Source organism: Hylobates moloch, unplaced genomic scaffold (genome assembly GCF_009828535.3).
Source record: "Hylobates moloch isolate HMO894 unplaced genomic scaffold, HMol_V3 SCAFFOLD_7, whole genome shotgun sequence".
Taxonomy (NCBI): Eukaryota; Metazoa; Chordata; class Mammalia; order Primates; family Hylobatidae; genus Hylobates; species Hylobates moloch.
Window position 1 is genome coordinate 20,630,020 of NW_026652282.1, and position 16,324 is coordinate 20,646,343.

Consider the following 16,324-nt stretch of genomic DNA (forward strand, 5'->3'; position numbering starts at 1 on the left):
CTAGATTATGAAAATTAAATGCAGACATAGGCTTCTGAGATGACAATTTTCAAGTCATTTTATTTGCAATATGGTGGGGAGCCTGTTAATTAAGTTAGAACTATCTGTCATTCATTATTTTATAATTTACCAGAGTAAAAATAAATTAGAATACATTTGTCCCCATGGGGAGACAAACCAAAAAGGGAGAAATATTGTCTGAAGGCTTGGAAAATGCTGAATATGTACATGAAAGGGGAACTTGAATATTACAATTTGAGGCCCTGTGATCATCTAGGTTTCTAGATGATTTCTCATTTCCAAGTTTGAGTCCTGTGACTGCAGAATCCGCTGATTCCACCAGTGATTGCTGTTATCAATGACTGGGGTCATGAGCCTACTTTCAGATCTACCCCATTATCAGGTTTTCGCAACAAGTCTCAGGTGCAGGACTGCGCCCTCTGGTGCAGAAGGACACAACTAATTACACATCTGATAATAGCCAGTACTTACTTTTTTTTTTTTTTTTTTTTGCCTTTACTTTCAGTGGCAAAAACTGCAATTACTTTTGCACCAACCTAATATTTGGTAAATGTGTGCTAGCCATCAATTGCTCAATAAACCATACTATTATTTGGTCACTTTTTTTTTTTTAGACGGAATCTTGCTCCGTCACCTAGGCTGAAGTGCAGTGGCACAATCTCGGCTTACTGCAACCTCTGCCTCCCAGGTTCAAGCAATTCTCCTGTCTCAGCCTCCCAAATAGCTGTGACTACAGGCGTGTGCCACCACACTCAGCTAAGTTTTGTATTTTTAGTAGAGATGGGGTTTCATCCTGTTGGCCAGGCTGGTCTCAAACTCCTGACCTTAAGTGATATACCCGCCTCGGCCCCCCAAAGTGCTGGGATTACAGGCATAAGACACTGTGCCTGGCCCAATCCTGTAATTTTTACCCTGGCAAATTTTTACTAATTATGTTAAACAACAATACAGAAATTCAATAGGAACCCTTTTTAAAAATACCAACTAGTGCCCGGGCGTGCATGGTGGGTCATACCTGTAATCCCAGCACTTTGGGAGGCTGAGGCGTGTGGATCGCTTGAGTTCAGGAGTTCGAGACCAGCCTGACCAATACGGTAAAACCCCATCTTTACTAAAAATACAAAAATTAGCTGGGCATGGTGGTGGGCTCCTGTAATCCCAGCTACTTGGGAGGCTGAAGCAGGAGAATCGCTTGAACTCAGGAGCCGGAGGTTGCAGTGAGCCGAGATTGTGCCATCCCACTCCAGCCTGGGCAACAAGAGCAAAACTCTGTCTCAAAACCACAGCAACAACAACAACAACAACAACAACAACAAAACAAACCGACTAGTAAGAGTTGCTTCTGGTGATATTCTTTTATGACTTTGCTGAACCCAAATGTAACCAGCCCTATCACCTTTCGCTTGAAAAATTCATTACTTTTAACCAAAAGGCCTTGGGACTAACCCACTCATCAGCAATGGAGGATTCCAACATTGGTGCCTTCAACTGTCAGTATTTTTCTTGCATTCTGACTTCTTCTTGCCTAGTGGTTCACGAGTTAGATATCTAAGCCCTGGAATAGGACAGGAAGGTACATCAGGGGCTGGCACTCTGGTGGGAGGTGATATATGGACCTATGGTCCCTGCTCTGATGAAATCCAACAATTTCTTTGTGTGTGGGAGGGGTAAGGGAAATCAGATAAATCTGTCTTCTAGCTGAATAGGAGGGCTATCACTCAAAATGAACTCTGACCTCTTGGTTAGTCCAAGATCTTGGCTCTTGATTTCACTGGTCAATCCAACCATGAATCAGGGCCGAGATTAGGAAGAGGCAAGTGAGACACTCACCTGTGCAGAATTTAAAGGGGTGAAAACCCCAATAATCAAGATAAATAATATTTCAATGGAATATTAGAAAAATCAAATTTGCATTCAAGGCAAATGCCTCACTTGCCACACCCTGGTCCTGACCCTGGCCCTGCTTGATATAACTGCTTCTATAATTAGTCACAAGTGAAGGGAAGTAAGTAGTGAGGTCAGTTATAGGCTGGGCATCAGACATCAGTAACAATCAGGGATTAATCAATCCTCAATCTCCTAAGTGCCATGGGAGGCAAGGAGTTGAGATGACCGTGGAATAGAGAATTGGGGTGGGAGGGTATGGAATAATATGCACCTGTTCTGTACATCTGCTAACATTTACCCAATGTCTGGACTGAGAAGCAGGGTTATTTTTTCTCATTACAATGTCGAGGTGGACATCCTCCCCCAGGCACGTGGAATGGCATATGGCAGCATCCTGCATTCATGTTTGCAGAATACATGTCTGAAACAGCCTTGGAGGACTACTACTCTGGTTTAGGGCTGCAAACCACACTGTGTCATTGAATGAACTAGCAATATTTAACCTGAACTCAAGAAGATAGAAGGAAAGGAGTAAAATGGCAAATATTTAAACTTGAAGGCTTGTACAAGAAAGTGGGACTAGGCTGGGCATGGTAGCTCACACCTGTAATCCCAGCACTTTGGGAGGCCGAGGTGGGTGGATCATGAGGTCAGGAGATCGAGACCATCTTGGCTAGCACAGTGAAACCCCATCTCTACTGAAAAATACAAAAAATTAGCTGGACATGGTGGCATGCACCTGTAGTCCCAGCTACTCGGGAGGCTGAGGCAGGAGAATTGCTTGAACCCAGGAGGCGGAGGTTGCAGTGAGCCGAGATCACACCACTGCACTCCAGCCTGGGCAATAGAGCAAGACTCCATTTAAAAAAAAAAGAAAGAAAGAAAGTGGGACTAGACTTAGACTTATTCTGTGTCATATCAGGGGCAGTTCCAGGAAGCAGATATTAGCTCTATGTGAAGAAAAATGTTTAATAACAAGAATACCCCAAGAGAACTGCCCTAAAGAATGGGGAGCTTCTGGAAAAAGGGTTACAAAAGGGCATTTCTACTTTATGGGGCAGGTTTGCTTAACCTGTTCTTTTTTTTTTTTTGACACAGTCTCGCTCTGTTGCCCAGGCTGGAGTGCAGTGGTGTGATCACAGATCACTGCAGCCTCAACCTTCTGGGCTCAAGTGATCCTCCCACCTCAGCCTTTCAAGTAGTTAGGACCCCAGGTATGTGCCACCACACCCGGCTATTTTATTTTATTTTGTAAAGACAGGGTCTCACTATATTACCCAGGCTGGTCTCAAACTCCTGGGCTCCAGTGATCGTCCTACCTTGGCCTCCCGAAGTTCTGGGATTACAGGCATGAGCCACCATGCCCAGCCTGAACCTGTTCTTATAGGGTTGTTGCCAATTCCTATATTCTATTCTTTTTTCTAGATTGGCTGCCAGGAAACATTTGACTCCTATTATATTACTATAAGCATCTTAGGTCACTTCCATAAAAATAGCACTCAGAGTAAGAAGGGAGACCAATGTGGAATTTTCTGATTCATCTCTGCCTCAAATCATAAAAAAACTTGCTTAACTGATTATTGTAAAAAGTTTGATTCCTTTTTCTTTCTTTTCATATGTAACTTTCTTTTCTAAAAGTTGCAGCTTGATTTACCAATTGGAAAATATGTCCTCTTTTCTCATAACGTGGGCTTAGCCATGCAAATTGCTGTTGTGTACACCCATAGCCCTTGAGAGATGATGTAGAGGGCTGAAAAATGTCTTGGCTGGCTTTTAGGAGCCTTGGATTATAGTTCCGGCTCTTCCACTATGGCCTTAGGCAAGTCTTTTAAGTTCACTAAGTCATATTTTCCTTGTTAAAAACATTGTTTGGTTTTTGAGACGTAGTCTCGCTTTATCGCCCAGGCTGGAATGCTATCACAGTTCACTGTAGCTTGGACCTCCTGGGCTCAAGTGATCCTCCTGTCTCAGCCTCTCAAGTAGCTGGGACCACAGGCGTGCACCACCATGCCTGGCTAATTTTTGTATTTTTTGTAGAGACGAGGTCTCATTATGTGGCCCAGGCTGGTCTCGAACTCCTGTTCAAGTGATCCTGCTCAAGTGATCCTCCCGCCTTGGCCTTCCACATTTTTGGGATTATAGGTATGAGCCACCATGCCCAGCCTCATTGTTAAAAAAGTTGTAAAAAATTTTATAAAAACATTTGTATATGAGGAGAGGAGAGAAGGAATAGGATAGTTTTCCAGGTCTCTTAGAGCTCTGAAATGTAAAGTTTTTATCATCGCTGAGCTGAGTCTAGTGACGTTGTTTCATGTCTTGATCCCACTTCTTTCCTCACCTCCATCCCCAATCAAATGATGATAGATGGTGCGGGGTCAGATAATCAGGTAATGTTACATGACATTTCAGAAAACCAATTTTTTTTTTTTTTGAGAAGGAATCTCACTCTGTCGCCCAGGCTGGAGTGCAGTGGCACAATCTGGGCTCACTGCAACCTCCGCCTCCCAGATTCAAGCAGTTTTCGTGCCTCAGCGTCCCGAGTAGCTGGGATTATCAGTGTGCACCACCATGCCTGGCTAATTTTTTGTTGTTCTTGTATTTTTAGTAGAGACGGGGTTTCGCCATGTTGGCCAGGCTTGTCTTGACCTCCTGGCCTCAGGTGATCCACCTACCTTGGCCTCCCAAAGTTCTGGAATTATAAGCATCAGCTACTGCGCCTGCCTTAGAAAACCACATTTTAAAAAAATGGACTTGATGGTAGTCTCCTGAGCTACTAGGCACAACTGTTTATGGAGCAATTTTTTTTATTTTTTATTTTTTTGAGACTGAGTTTTGCTCTTGTTGCCCAGGCTGGAGTGCAATGGTACGATCTCGGCTCACCGCAATCTCTGCCTCCCGGATTTAAGTGATTCTCCTGCCTCAGCCTCCCGAGTAGCTGGGATTACAGGCATGCGACACCACACCCGGCTAATTTTGTATTTTTAGTAGAGACGGGGTTTCTCCATGTTGGTCAGGCTGGTCTCGAACTCCCGACCTCAGGTGATCTGCCCACCTTGGCCTCCCAAAGTATTGGGATTATAGGCATGAGCCACTGTGCCCGGCCAGCAGTATCGTTTTTAACTGGATTTTTAATCCAGTAGACATTTACATTAATTGCTCACTTGCTGTCCTTTTTCTGAACTGGCAGTCTGCATGTTGACTTGGTGACTGGCCCCCAAGCACAGAGCTTCAGTGTATCTGGTTGAGCAGTAATGCCTGCTGTGTTTGCAATTAGACTTTAGGGACACTCATAGCTCCAGGGACTTGCACCAGTGCTTTCCCCAGGTTCTCAGGCCTCATGGGCTCAACAGCATGGACTCCCACTTACTGAGGTTCACCTGGCTACTGCCACCTTTGAATGTCCAACCTGCCATCAGAGACCAATGCCAAGTCCTCTGACATGGCACTCTTCTTCAAGGAGACTCACAAGCTGCTAGGCAAGTTGATGACATTGGACCCCTATTACTTTAGAAGGGCCAGCGATTTTTTAAAAAATATTTATTTATTTATTTATTGAGATGGAATCTCCTCTACCACCCAGACTGGAGAACAGTGGCCCGATCTTGCTTCACCACAACCTCCACCTCCTGGATTCAAGCAATTCTCCTGCCTCAGCCTTCTGAGTAGCTGGGATTACAGGCACACGTTACCACGCCCGGCTAATTTTTGTATTTTTATAGAGATAGGGTTTCACCATGTTGGCCAGGCTGGTCTTAAACTCCTGACCTCAACTGATCCGCCTGTCTTGGCCTCCCAAATCGCTGGGATTACAGGCATGAGCCACTGTGCCAGAGGAGGGCCAGAGATTTGCTCTCACAGGAATCAGTATTTTCTCTGACTATGACTGCCTTTCCTACCTGTAGGGCCTCATTTATCATCATTATCCTGGGGCTTTTGGAATGCCTGATCCACAGGCCTGGATTCTCACACAAGATGGCATCTGAGGAGACCTGCTTCATCATGAAGGAGGTGTGGGAGCAGGTCCTGACCAATAGGATTCATCGTTCATATCATATACCACAGCATTCACAAGTAGCCATCGTAACAAGGCATTTGAATGATCTGCTGAAGGTGTAATTGAAGGGCCAACTTGGAGACAAGACTCTGCAAGCATGGGGTACCATCCTCCAGGATGAAATATAGGCACCGTATTCATGTCCTATTGCTAGGTAACAAATTAACACAAATTTAGTGGCATAAACAACACATATTTATTACCTTACAGTTTCTGTGGGTCAAGAGTCTGGGCATAGCTTAGCCGAGTCCTCTGTTCAGGGTCTCCAAGGCTGGAATCGAGGTGTCAGCTGGGGCTGGGGTGTCTCTTCTAAGTTCACTTGGTTGTTGGCAGAATTCATTTTCTTGCAGTTGTATAACTTCTTTTTTCTTCAAGGCCAGCAAGAGAATTCTTTTTTTTTTTTTTTTTGAGACAGAGTCTCACTCTGTCACCCAGTCTGGAGTGCAGTGGTGTGATCTTGGCTCACTGCAACCTCCGCCTCCCAAGTTCAAGCGATTCTCCTGCCTCAGCCTCCCGAGTAGCTGGGACTACAGGCACGTGCCACCATGCCTGGCTAATTTTTGTATTTTTAGTAGAGACGGGGTTTCGCCACTTTGCCCCGGCTACTCTTGAACTCCCGGCCTCAAGTGTCCGCCCTCCTCAGCCTCCCAAAGTACTGCGATTACAGGCTTGAGCCACTGCACCTGGACTCCAATTACTATCATTTCTCATGGCCCACAGGGGCACCCATGTTTCCTGAGTTTGCAACTGTGGACTCTGCAGAGTTCAAGGTTCTGTTCTGCAAAGGGGCACATTCTTGCCAGTGGGCACAAGTGTGGGTGTGGCCAGGCCTTTGGACTTCTTGTGGCCAAGGAGTCAGCACCTTGGCAGGGATACTTGCTCTCAATCAGCAGGAAGAGTCTGCTGTTGTACAACAGGGCAGAGAGGAATGTTTGTGGAACTTGGGTGATCAATCTAGTTGGGCACTCCCTGGTATTCCCTTGCCTGGTTGTGACTGCGAATGGGACAAGTGCAGCAACCCTGGTGTGAAATGGATATGATTACCAGGGGCTCAGACCTCACAGGAATGAGGGTTTGGGTTACACCATCGGGAAAGCTAGAAGTGAGGGGAATTTAGAATACATGGTACAGGAAAGACAGGATGAGAACCAGCTGTGACTCCAATACCAACTGTAGTGACAGGGACTGTAGTTAGTCCTAGTAACCTCCCTCTTCTAAGTTTCCCTTCAGGAAGAGAGACCCATGGGAACCATGGAGGAGTTCCCTGAATGTGTATGGGGAAATCGATCTGTGCAGTGCAGGGGGTGACCCGTGGTAGCCATGGAGGTGTCCCACTCAGATCTCCCTACAGCAGACCTGCCACAAGGGGTGGAGTTAGCAGACAGCCTTCAAGATCTGCCTCAGCTTTCAAGCTGAGGCTACATGCTTCCCAGACAGCCTCTAAGCAAAGGCCAGGCACTGCCATGGTACAAGGGCTCACCATTTCTGGCCAGTATGGGAGTCTTCGGGAGGGCAATCTTTGCACCAGCACTCCCTGTTTTGCAGGCCTAGGCTTTCTCAGAGCTGCACTGCAGTCCAAGGCTCCTCCTACCCAAATATCTTTCCTGGCCCCTCTCCTTTCTCAGGTTTTAGTCCTACATCACGAACTAAAGGTGTTCCCTGTCTGGTCCTGTTCCCTCTCCCTTTTATGTTTTATAGGCGTTGCCCCTAATAAACCTTTTGTACATCTGACTCTGTATCCCTATATTATTGAAAGAGACAGCTTTATTGAAGGTGACACCCTGAAATGAAGATGTCCTGTTCTTACAGATGCCCTCTGATCCTATGTTAATAATAGTATTACATGTTTTAAATGTTTGCCTTCTTCTTTCTTTTTTTTTTTTTTTGGAGATGGAGTTTTGCTTCATCCCCCAGGTTGGAGTGCAGTGGCACGATCTCGGCTTACTGCAACCTCTGCCTCCCAGATTCAACCAATTCTCCTACCTCAGCTGCCTGAGTAGGTGTGACTACAGGGATGAGCCACCACACCCGGCTAATTTTTGTATTTTTAGCAGAGACGGGGTTTCACCATGTTGACCAGGCTGGTCTTGAACTCCAGACCTCAGGTGATCTGCCCTCCTTGGCCTTCCAAAGTGCTGGAATTACAGGCGTGACCCACCGTGCCTGGCCATGTTTGCCATTTTTAAGCAAGAGAAAATTGTTAGAGGGAAAAGCATTTCTTTTGTTTGTTTGTTTTTTGAGACTGAGTTTTGCTCTGGTGGCCCGGGCTGGAGTGCAATGGCGTGGTCTCGGCTCACTGCAAACTCTGCCACCCGGGTTCAAGCAATTCTTCTGCCTCAGCCTCCCGAGTAACTGGGGTTACAGTTGTGCACCACCGTGCCCGGCTAATTTTTGTATTTTTGGTAGAGACAGGGCTTCACCATGTTGGTCAGGCTGGTCTCGAACTACTGACCTCAAGTGATCCACCTGCTGCAGCCTCCCAAAGTGTTAGGATTATAGGCATGAGCCACAGCGCCCGGCCTGGAAAAGCATTTCTAAAGACAAGAACCTTTCTCTCTTTTTTTTTTTTTGTGAGATGAAGTCTCACTCTGTTGCCCAGGCTGGAGTGCAATGGCGCGATCTCAGCTCACTGCAACCTCCGCCTCCTTGGGTTCAAGTGATGCTCCTGCCTCAGCCTCATGGACAAGAACCTTTCAACACTTGGATTTGAAGAACAGTCATAAAAATGGAGCTGGGGGCCACAAAATTACAAAAATTAGCCGGGCATGGTAGCAGGCACCTGTAGTCCCCGCTACTCAGGAGGCTGAGGCAGTAGAATCGCTTGAACTCAGGAGGTGGAGGTTGCAGTGAGCCAAGATTGGGCCACTGCACTCCAGCCTGGGCGACAAGAGCGAGACTCTGTCTCAAAAAAACAAAACAAAACAAAAAAAAACAAACAAAAAACTAAGCACATTCACGTAACAGCCCACTAGTCTTTCTGTTTTTTTCTTTAACGTTAGGGTGGAAAATACTTTTTTTTTTTTTTTGGGACGGAGTCTCGCTCTGTCACCCAGGCTGGAGTGCAGTAACACGATCTCGGCTCGCTGCAGTCTCCGCTTCCTGGGTTCGAGTGATTCTCCTGCCTCAGCCTCCTGAGCAGCTGGTACTACATGTGCGCGCCACCACGCCCAGCTAATTTTGAATTTTTTGTAGAGACAGGGTTTCACCATATTGGCCAGGCTGGTCTCGAACTCCTGACCTTGTGATCCATCCGCCTCGGCCTCCCAAAGCGCTGGGATTACAGGCTTAAGCCACTGTGCCCAGCTGAAAAATACTTTTACATTGTTTCCTTCTCCCCTCCTAACTTTATTATTACTATTATTATTTATATTCTGAGATGGAGTCTCCCTCTGTTGCTCAGGCTTTGAGTGCAGTGGCGCCATCTTGGCTCACTGCAACCTCCGCCTCCCAGGTTCAAGCAATTCTCCTGCCTCAGCCTGGCAAGAAGCAGGGAATACAGGCACGCGACAGCATGCCCTGCTCATTTTTTGTACTTTTAGTAGAGACAGGGGGTTTTTGCCATGTTGGCCAGGCTGGTCTTGAACTCCTGACCTCAGGTGATCTGCCTGCCTCGAGCTTCAAAGTGCCGGGATTACAGGCATGAGCCACCGTGCCTGGCCCTCCCCTCCTAACTTTATTGTGGATCCTTTTGTATAATCTGAATAATTCAGGAAATAAGATATATTTTTAAAAAGTTTCTCTGTCCTAATTAAATCGTAGTTTGAATCACTTTGTTTGAAAGTTGATGACATTTTTCCAGGAACATTTTCTAACTAAATCAGATATCCAAAAGTATATATTATTCAGCAGCCCAAGGAAAGATGGTAACCGGATATTTTTCACTCATAATACTAGATTGAACTAACAATGCCTTTGGCCGGGCGCGGTGGCTCACGCCAGTAATCTCAGCACTCTGAGAGGCCAAGGCGGGAGGATCACTAGGTCAGGAGTTCAAGACCAGCCTGGCTAACATGGTGAAACCCCATCTCTACTAAAAATACAAAAATTAGCCGGGCGTGGTGGCACGTGCCCGTAATCCCAGCTACTTGGGAGGCTGAGGCAGGAGAATCGCTTGGACCCAGGAGGCGGAGGTTGCAGTGAGCCGAGACCGCGCCACTGCACTCCAGCCTGGTAACAGAGAGAGACTCTGTCTCAAAAAAAAAAAAAGAAGAAGCACTGACAATGCCTTGTTAGGTTTTGTTGTTTGATTCAAACAATTTTTTTTTTTTTTTTTGTAGAGATGGGGTCTTGCTCTGTTGACCAGGCTGGTCTTGAGCTCCTGTTCTTAAGCAATCCACCCACCTCAGCCTCCCAAAGTGCTGGGATACTGCTTTCCAGCCTTGTTATTTGATTTTATTGTTTTACTTGTGATAATGACATTAATAATATCTTATGTATCTGTCAGTGCATGATTAGGTAACTTTTAATTACACAATTGATAGCATCTCTGTTATCCTGAGACCATATTAAAATAGAACCAATAGAACATAACAGGAAACAAAAAGGTTGGGTAGAGAACCTGTTACTTAAGGACAGTGATTCTCACCACTATACAATTGTTGTACATTTCCTGTTCTGATTTTGTGACCATTTCCCCTTCCTTCCCTGCTATCCAAAATGTGGTATAGCATATATGCTTGACAATAACGACGACAACAACAACACACAGAAATCAGAGTTGCTAAGCTGTTTTAAGAATGTTATGCATGCTGCCAATTGAGATAGTTAGAGACTCGTGGATGAATGCTGGGCAGGCTAGGTCTAGCAGGGGTTCCCTGAAGTTACAACTAAGGTAGGTGGGCTAAGTGATGTGATCATTTTTTTCCCTCTTTAACCCTGTAGTGGACATCTATGTGGTTGGCTGCTCCGTACTCCTCTTCTTTTCTTTTCTTTTTTTTTTTTTTTTTTGAGATGGAGTCTCTGTTGCCCAGGCTGGAGTGCAGTGGCGCGATCTCAGCTCAGTGCAACCTCCGCCTCCCAGGTTCAAGCGATTCTCCTGCCTCAGCCTCCCGAGTAGCTGGGATTACAGGCGCCCACCACCACAGCCAGCTAATTTTTGTATCTTTGGTAGAGGCAGGGGTCTCACCATGTTGGCCAGTCCAGTATTGAACTCCTGACATCAGTTGATCCACTCGCCTCAGCCTCCCAAAGTTCTGGGATTACAGACGTGAGCCATCGCGTCCAGCCTCGGTACTCCTTTTCTAAGAAGGTGCTCCGTATCCCCATCTGTACAGTTACAGAAATAGCCGTGTTAGTAGATTGTGACCCAGTACCTGGCCATGCGTCTGGGTAAGGGGGTTCCTGGTAAGTCAGGGCAAGGGTTCCTTACCCTGATGCCACAGTTGGCTAATCCAGGAGTGTGTACCTGATCCAAATTGGACCAATGAATCTCTTCTCAGAACTTTTTTGTACTTGGGCCGTAGAAATTTCAGTCAGTCTGTATGTGTGTGGCTGTGGTTGTAAGATGTAAAGTTCAGGAGCTTCTATTGCCATATGGAGGATGTCATTACATAGAGAGAAAAAAGAATGAAGCCAGTATGCAAAGCAAAGCAAAGATAAGCAATAGAGAGAAGGTATCTGCATGGCATTAAGTCCCTGGTTTCAGCTGTTCCAGCTAAAATCGATGGTGTTTATTATATTGATGAGAATGTGTCTTTATAATTTGGAAATTGACGGAAAGTGACTTGATTGCAGGAAAAACTATAAACTGTACCTACCTTTTATACCATTTACAAAAAATTCTCTCTTGTACTTATTTTTTCTCCCTGAGCCTCCTATTGCGTCAAAGAAAAGTTCAAGTAAAAAGAAGAACAAAAATAGCATAATTCAATACAATATTTATTGCCCTCTGTGTTAGGTGTGGTAGAGTATAAAGAAATATGGCTGACCCAAAACCAGCAAGACAATCACTGAAAAGGTACAGACAATGTGAACAAAAATGAAGGAGAGATCCTTGTAGGCTAAAAGGGGAGTCTTCCAGATGTGAGATTGATAAAAGCAGGGAAAATTCAGTAGAAAGAGAAAGCCGAAGACCATGCTCCATGTTTAACTTATGAAGTGATTCAAAACAGAAAGCTAGCTTAATTCAAATCAATACATTTTTACTAAGTACGGGGTATTGCGAAAAAGCATATGGCCCTTGCCTTTTAGGAAATTGCCATATTTAGAGGCAAAGCAAGACTTGCTTATATTCTCAAAAGATCCTCACTCATTACCTTATTTCCCCTTTAAACCGCTTTACCATATTTGAGATCATGTTATTTGCTAACTTGTTTGTTGATTTGTTTTCCTTCCTTATCAACAGGCAAGCCCCCTTAAGGGCGGGGATTTTTGTCCTTTTTTCCCTTTGCAACCCCAACCTCTGCAATAGTGCCTGGCACAGTGCAAACAGCTCAATAATAATTCATTGAAAGAAATGGAGAATTAGATCGTAGGGTGAAATAATCTTAAACTCTCTGGTCTTGAATCTCTCTAGCTCGACCAAGATGTCAAACATTAGCAGTCAGGCCGAGAAGAGAAGAGGAACAATTTTTTCCTGTTAGGTCAGTGGTTCTTAGCCTTTGGTTACATTAGCATCACCTGGGGGCACCTTTAGACATCATCCCAAAGCCCAGACCGCACCCAGGACTAAACTAGAATCTCCAGCCAGTGGGTCTCAAGCATCAGTTTGTTTTTTTTTTCGAGACAGAGTCTCCTTCTGTCGCCCAAGCTGAAGTGTAGTGGTGCGATCTCGGCTCACCGCAACCTCCGCCTCCCAGGTTCAAGTGATACTCGTGCCTGTCCCCCGAGTAGCTGGGATTACAGGCGTATGCCACCACTCCTGGCTAATTTTTGTATTTTTAGTAGAGACAGGGTTTCGCCATGTTGGCCAGGCTGGTCTTGAACTCCTGACCTCAGGTGAACTGCCCGCCTAGGCCTTCCAAAGTGCTGGGATTACAGGCGTGAGCCACCGCGCCCGGCCAAGTATCAGTATTTTGGAAAGCTGCCCAGGAGATTCCAATGTGCAGCCAAGGGCAAGAACAGACGGAGCCAAGGCGCGGGGGATCAAGGATAAAGGAGACAAGCTCCACTAGGCAGGGCCCGGCCTCTTCTCGACGTCACGCCCTGGCGTTGCTGCGTGGTTCGTTTACTCAACCAAGAATAGGCCGGTCCTCGCTCTAGCAACACGACTCTCACAACTGATTGAGTGGGAAGCTCCGCAGAGGCGGACTCCAGCCTCCCGCCAATGAACGGGTAGGGTCCGCCCGGCACGGCGCGGCCCCGCCCCGGGACGGCGAGGCCACGCCCCCCGGACGCCGCGGTCCCGCCCCCGGACAGCGCTGTCAGGCTCTCGGGCTGTCCTCAGCAAGGGCGTGGTCTGGTGCTCGTGCGTCTTTTATCGCCTCAGTTTCCCTCCGCCGACTAGCGCGCGGGGCCCGGTTCTCCATTGCGCGCACAGCAGCCTAGTGCAATGAGGCAGGCAGCACTGCGGTAGGTGGCGGGGCGTGGAAGGGGCTGGCAGGGAGGTAGCCTGGGGTGCCACCGTCTTCCCCTAGAGCTTCGGGCTGGCCCCAGCGGAAGAAGTGGGCCACGCATGGGCATTTGGGCTCGATGATAAGGGGCGCTCGCCCACTGTGACTGCGGCCGGACATGAGCCCGCCGGTCTTTGGTTGGGAGAACCTCGCCCCCGCTTTGGCGACTTCTAGCACTGAGTTTGATATTAAAAGCAAAGCAGCACTTTTAAGGGAGGAAGTTGGGTGTTCCCTAAAATTCCTTTCGCCTTGCTCATCCGGGGTGTGGTTGGTAGCCGCGTTGGGGTAGCCCCTTGTCAGAAAGATAGTATTTGGAGTTCTGTGTTACCTCTAGCCCTTCATCCTCCTTTGGAGAACATTTTTAGGATTAAATGCTTGACCTACTTGGGCTCTGACTTAAGTTTGTTGTAACATTGGCAGAGATCGCAGGGTACCTTTTGGCTCCCAGGACCCTAGGACTGTGCGTCTAGGGCCCTGGTGCCGATTTGAACTTTACCTTTAATGAGCCGCAAAGCCCTTATAAGAGGCTGGGTGCTTTGATTGGGCCACGTGGGTAAGGGAGGATGCCTTTTTGTATATGTAATCTTCCCAGCTGGCACAGTTAAGGCCTGAGGGCCTTAGACTCCAGAGCGTGTCTGGCTCTCCCTAATCCCTTTCACCCGAGCATGCCAGCCTTTCCAAGTTTTCTGCCTGGCTGCATCCCAGGGGACTCACACCTGCTCCAGTTTCTGAAGTTATCTCGCTGCCAGTGGGCCTGTCCCCGTGATGTGGCTCATAGTGCTTTTGACTCACATTAACCCCATCAGTTCTCTTGGGGGTCCTGGATCTCTCTCACTGTTCCTGGGGACTTTGTTATCAGTTGTAAGGGTTCTGTCTTGTTTATAGTACTTAAAAACAAACAAAAAACCTTTGTTAAACTGTTTGAAGACAGACTGAAAGTCATTATGAGAGGGGCCACAGTTGACTTTAGCTTGCAATGTGAAAGGTCTTCTACAAAAGCTCCATGGTCTTGTTCAAGTGCTTTCTCTCATAACCCTGTGTTCCTTTCTTGAAAATTCTATGAGGCCAGGCGTGGTGGTGCACGACTGTAGTCCCAGCATTTTGGGAGGCTGAGGTGGATGGATCACTTGAGGCCAGGAGTTTGAGACCAGCCTGGCCAACATGGCGAAACCCCGTCTCTATTAAAAATACAAAAATTAGCCGGGCGTGGTGGTGCATGTCTGTAGTTCCAGCTACTTTGGAGGCTGAGGCAGAAGAATCGCCTGAACCGGAAGGCAGAGGTTGCAGCCTGGACGACACAGTGAGATTCTGTCTCAAACAAAAAACTATTGAACCTTAAGCAGATAATCTCTTAGTGTCTAGTGAGAGGAGGAGTTCACAAATGAATATAGACTGAGATGATTAGGTTCTTGGACTGGTGGGCAACCTTTGTAGCTTCTTTTCTTTTTTAGACTTGCAAGAGGCACCTGACTTTGTTTAGTCTCTAAATAGAGGTTATTTCCTTAGAGTGGAGGGCATATGAGTAGTATTGCCTGTTATCGCACTGAACACTCTTCCTTGCCAACTGCTGTAAGCTTGGGACACAGGGCTGAGCCATGGTGACTTATGTGACTCCCTAGGCGGGCCATGGGGGCCTTGACTTTCTTGATCTCCTTTGATTGGAAAGGTTCAGTCACAAGGTCCTGGGATTTGAGTGTTGCAAAGTCCTCTCCACAGTAAAGGCCTAGAGGTTTTGCTGTAAGTAAGACTCCTGAGGGCTTATCAGGAGATAAGCCAGTAACCCTGAGGTACTGAAGTGTTGAGTATTGATTAAAACCATTCTTCCACCTCCTCCACCTCAGTGAGGTGTGTGTGTGTGTGCACGTATGTTTGTGTGTGTGTATGTATTGGGGGAGATCGGAAGAACTGGGCTCTATCTGGGCTCTGCCGGTGTGCCTGTTGACTGGCACTGGGGGAAAGTCATCTGAAATTGGGGCCTCAGTTTCTTAAGGAGGTTGGTTTCAATCAGAATCTTCAAATATAGGGGGACCCGAGGGTATCAAAAAGGGTCTGTGCACCTCCTGAAATAGTATATACCATTTTCTGTGTGAGCAAAAATGTATTCCAACCCTTCCCATGCCTGCTCGAGGCCCACAGTTTCCATCAGATGATCAGTAAATAGGATACCAAATGTAGTGAAAAGTTACCATTACATGCCAGGCACGGTGGCTCACGCTTGTAATCTCAGCACTTTGGGAGACCGAGGCGGGCAGATCACTTGAGGTCAGGAGTTCAAAACCAGCCTGGTCAACATGGGCAAGCCCTGTCTGTACTAAAAAATACAAAAACTAGCTGGGCATGGTGGTGCACAGCTGTAATCCCAGCTGCTCAGGAGGCTGAGGCAGGAGAATCGCTTGAACTCAGGAGGTGGAGGTTGCAGTGAGCCAAGATGTCGCCACTGCACTCCAGCCTGGTGACAGTGAGACTGTCTCAAAAAAAAAAAAAAAAAAAAAGTTACCATTACCCAAATACTCTCGAATACTATGTTGACAGTATGATATAGATTTATTATTACCAATATGCTATTGGTGTAAGCAACATTTTTTAAAAAGTGTTCCAATTATGCCTTTCTTGTGCCACAGGAATGTATTTCCAAATTTCTTAAGGTGTCATGCAAAGGAATGGGGCCCTAGGACCACAATTTTCCAAATAAATTGGCCCAAGTGTTTCTCTGTATTCATTAACTCCCTTCTTCTGTCTCCTCATTTGATTCTATGTTTGGCAGTGGTCCATGATAGTGTCTGGCTTAGGCTATCTTTCCTTTTTTTTTTTT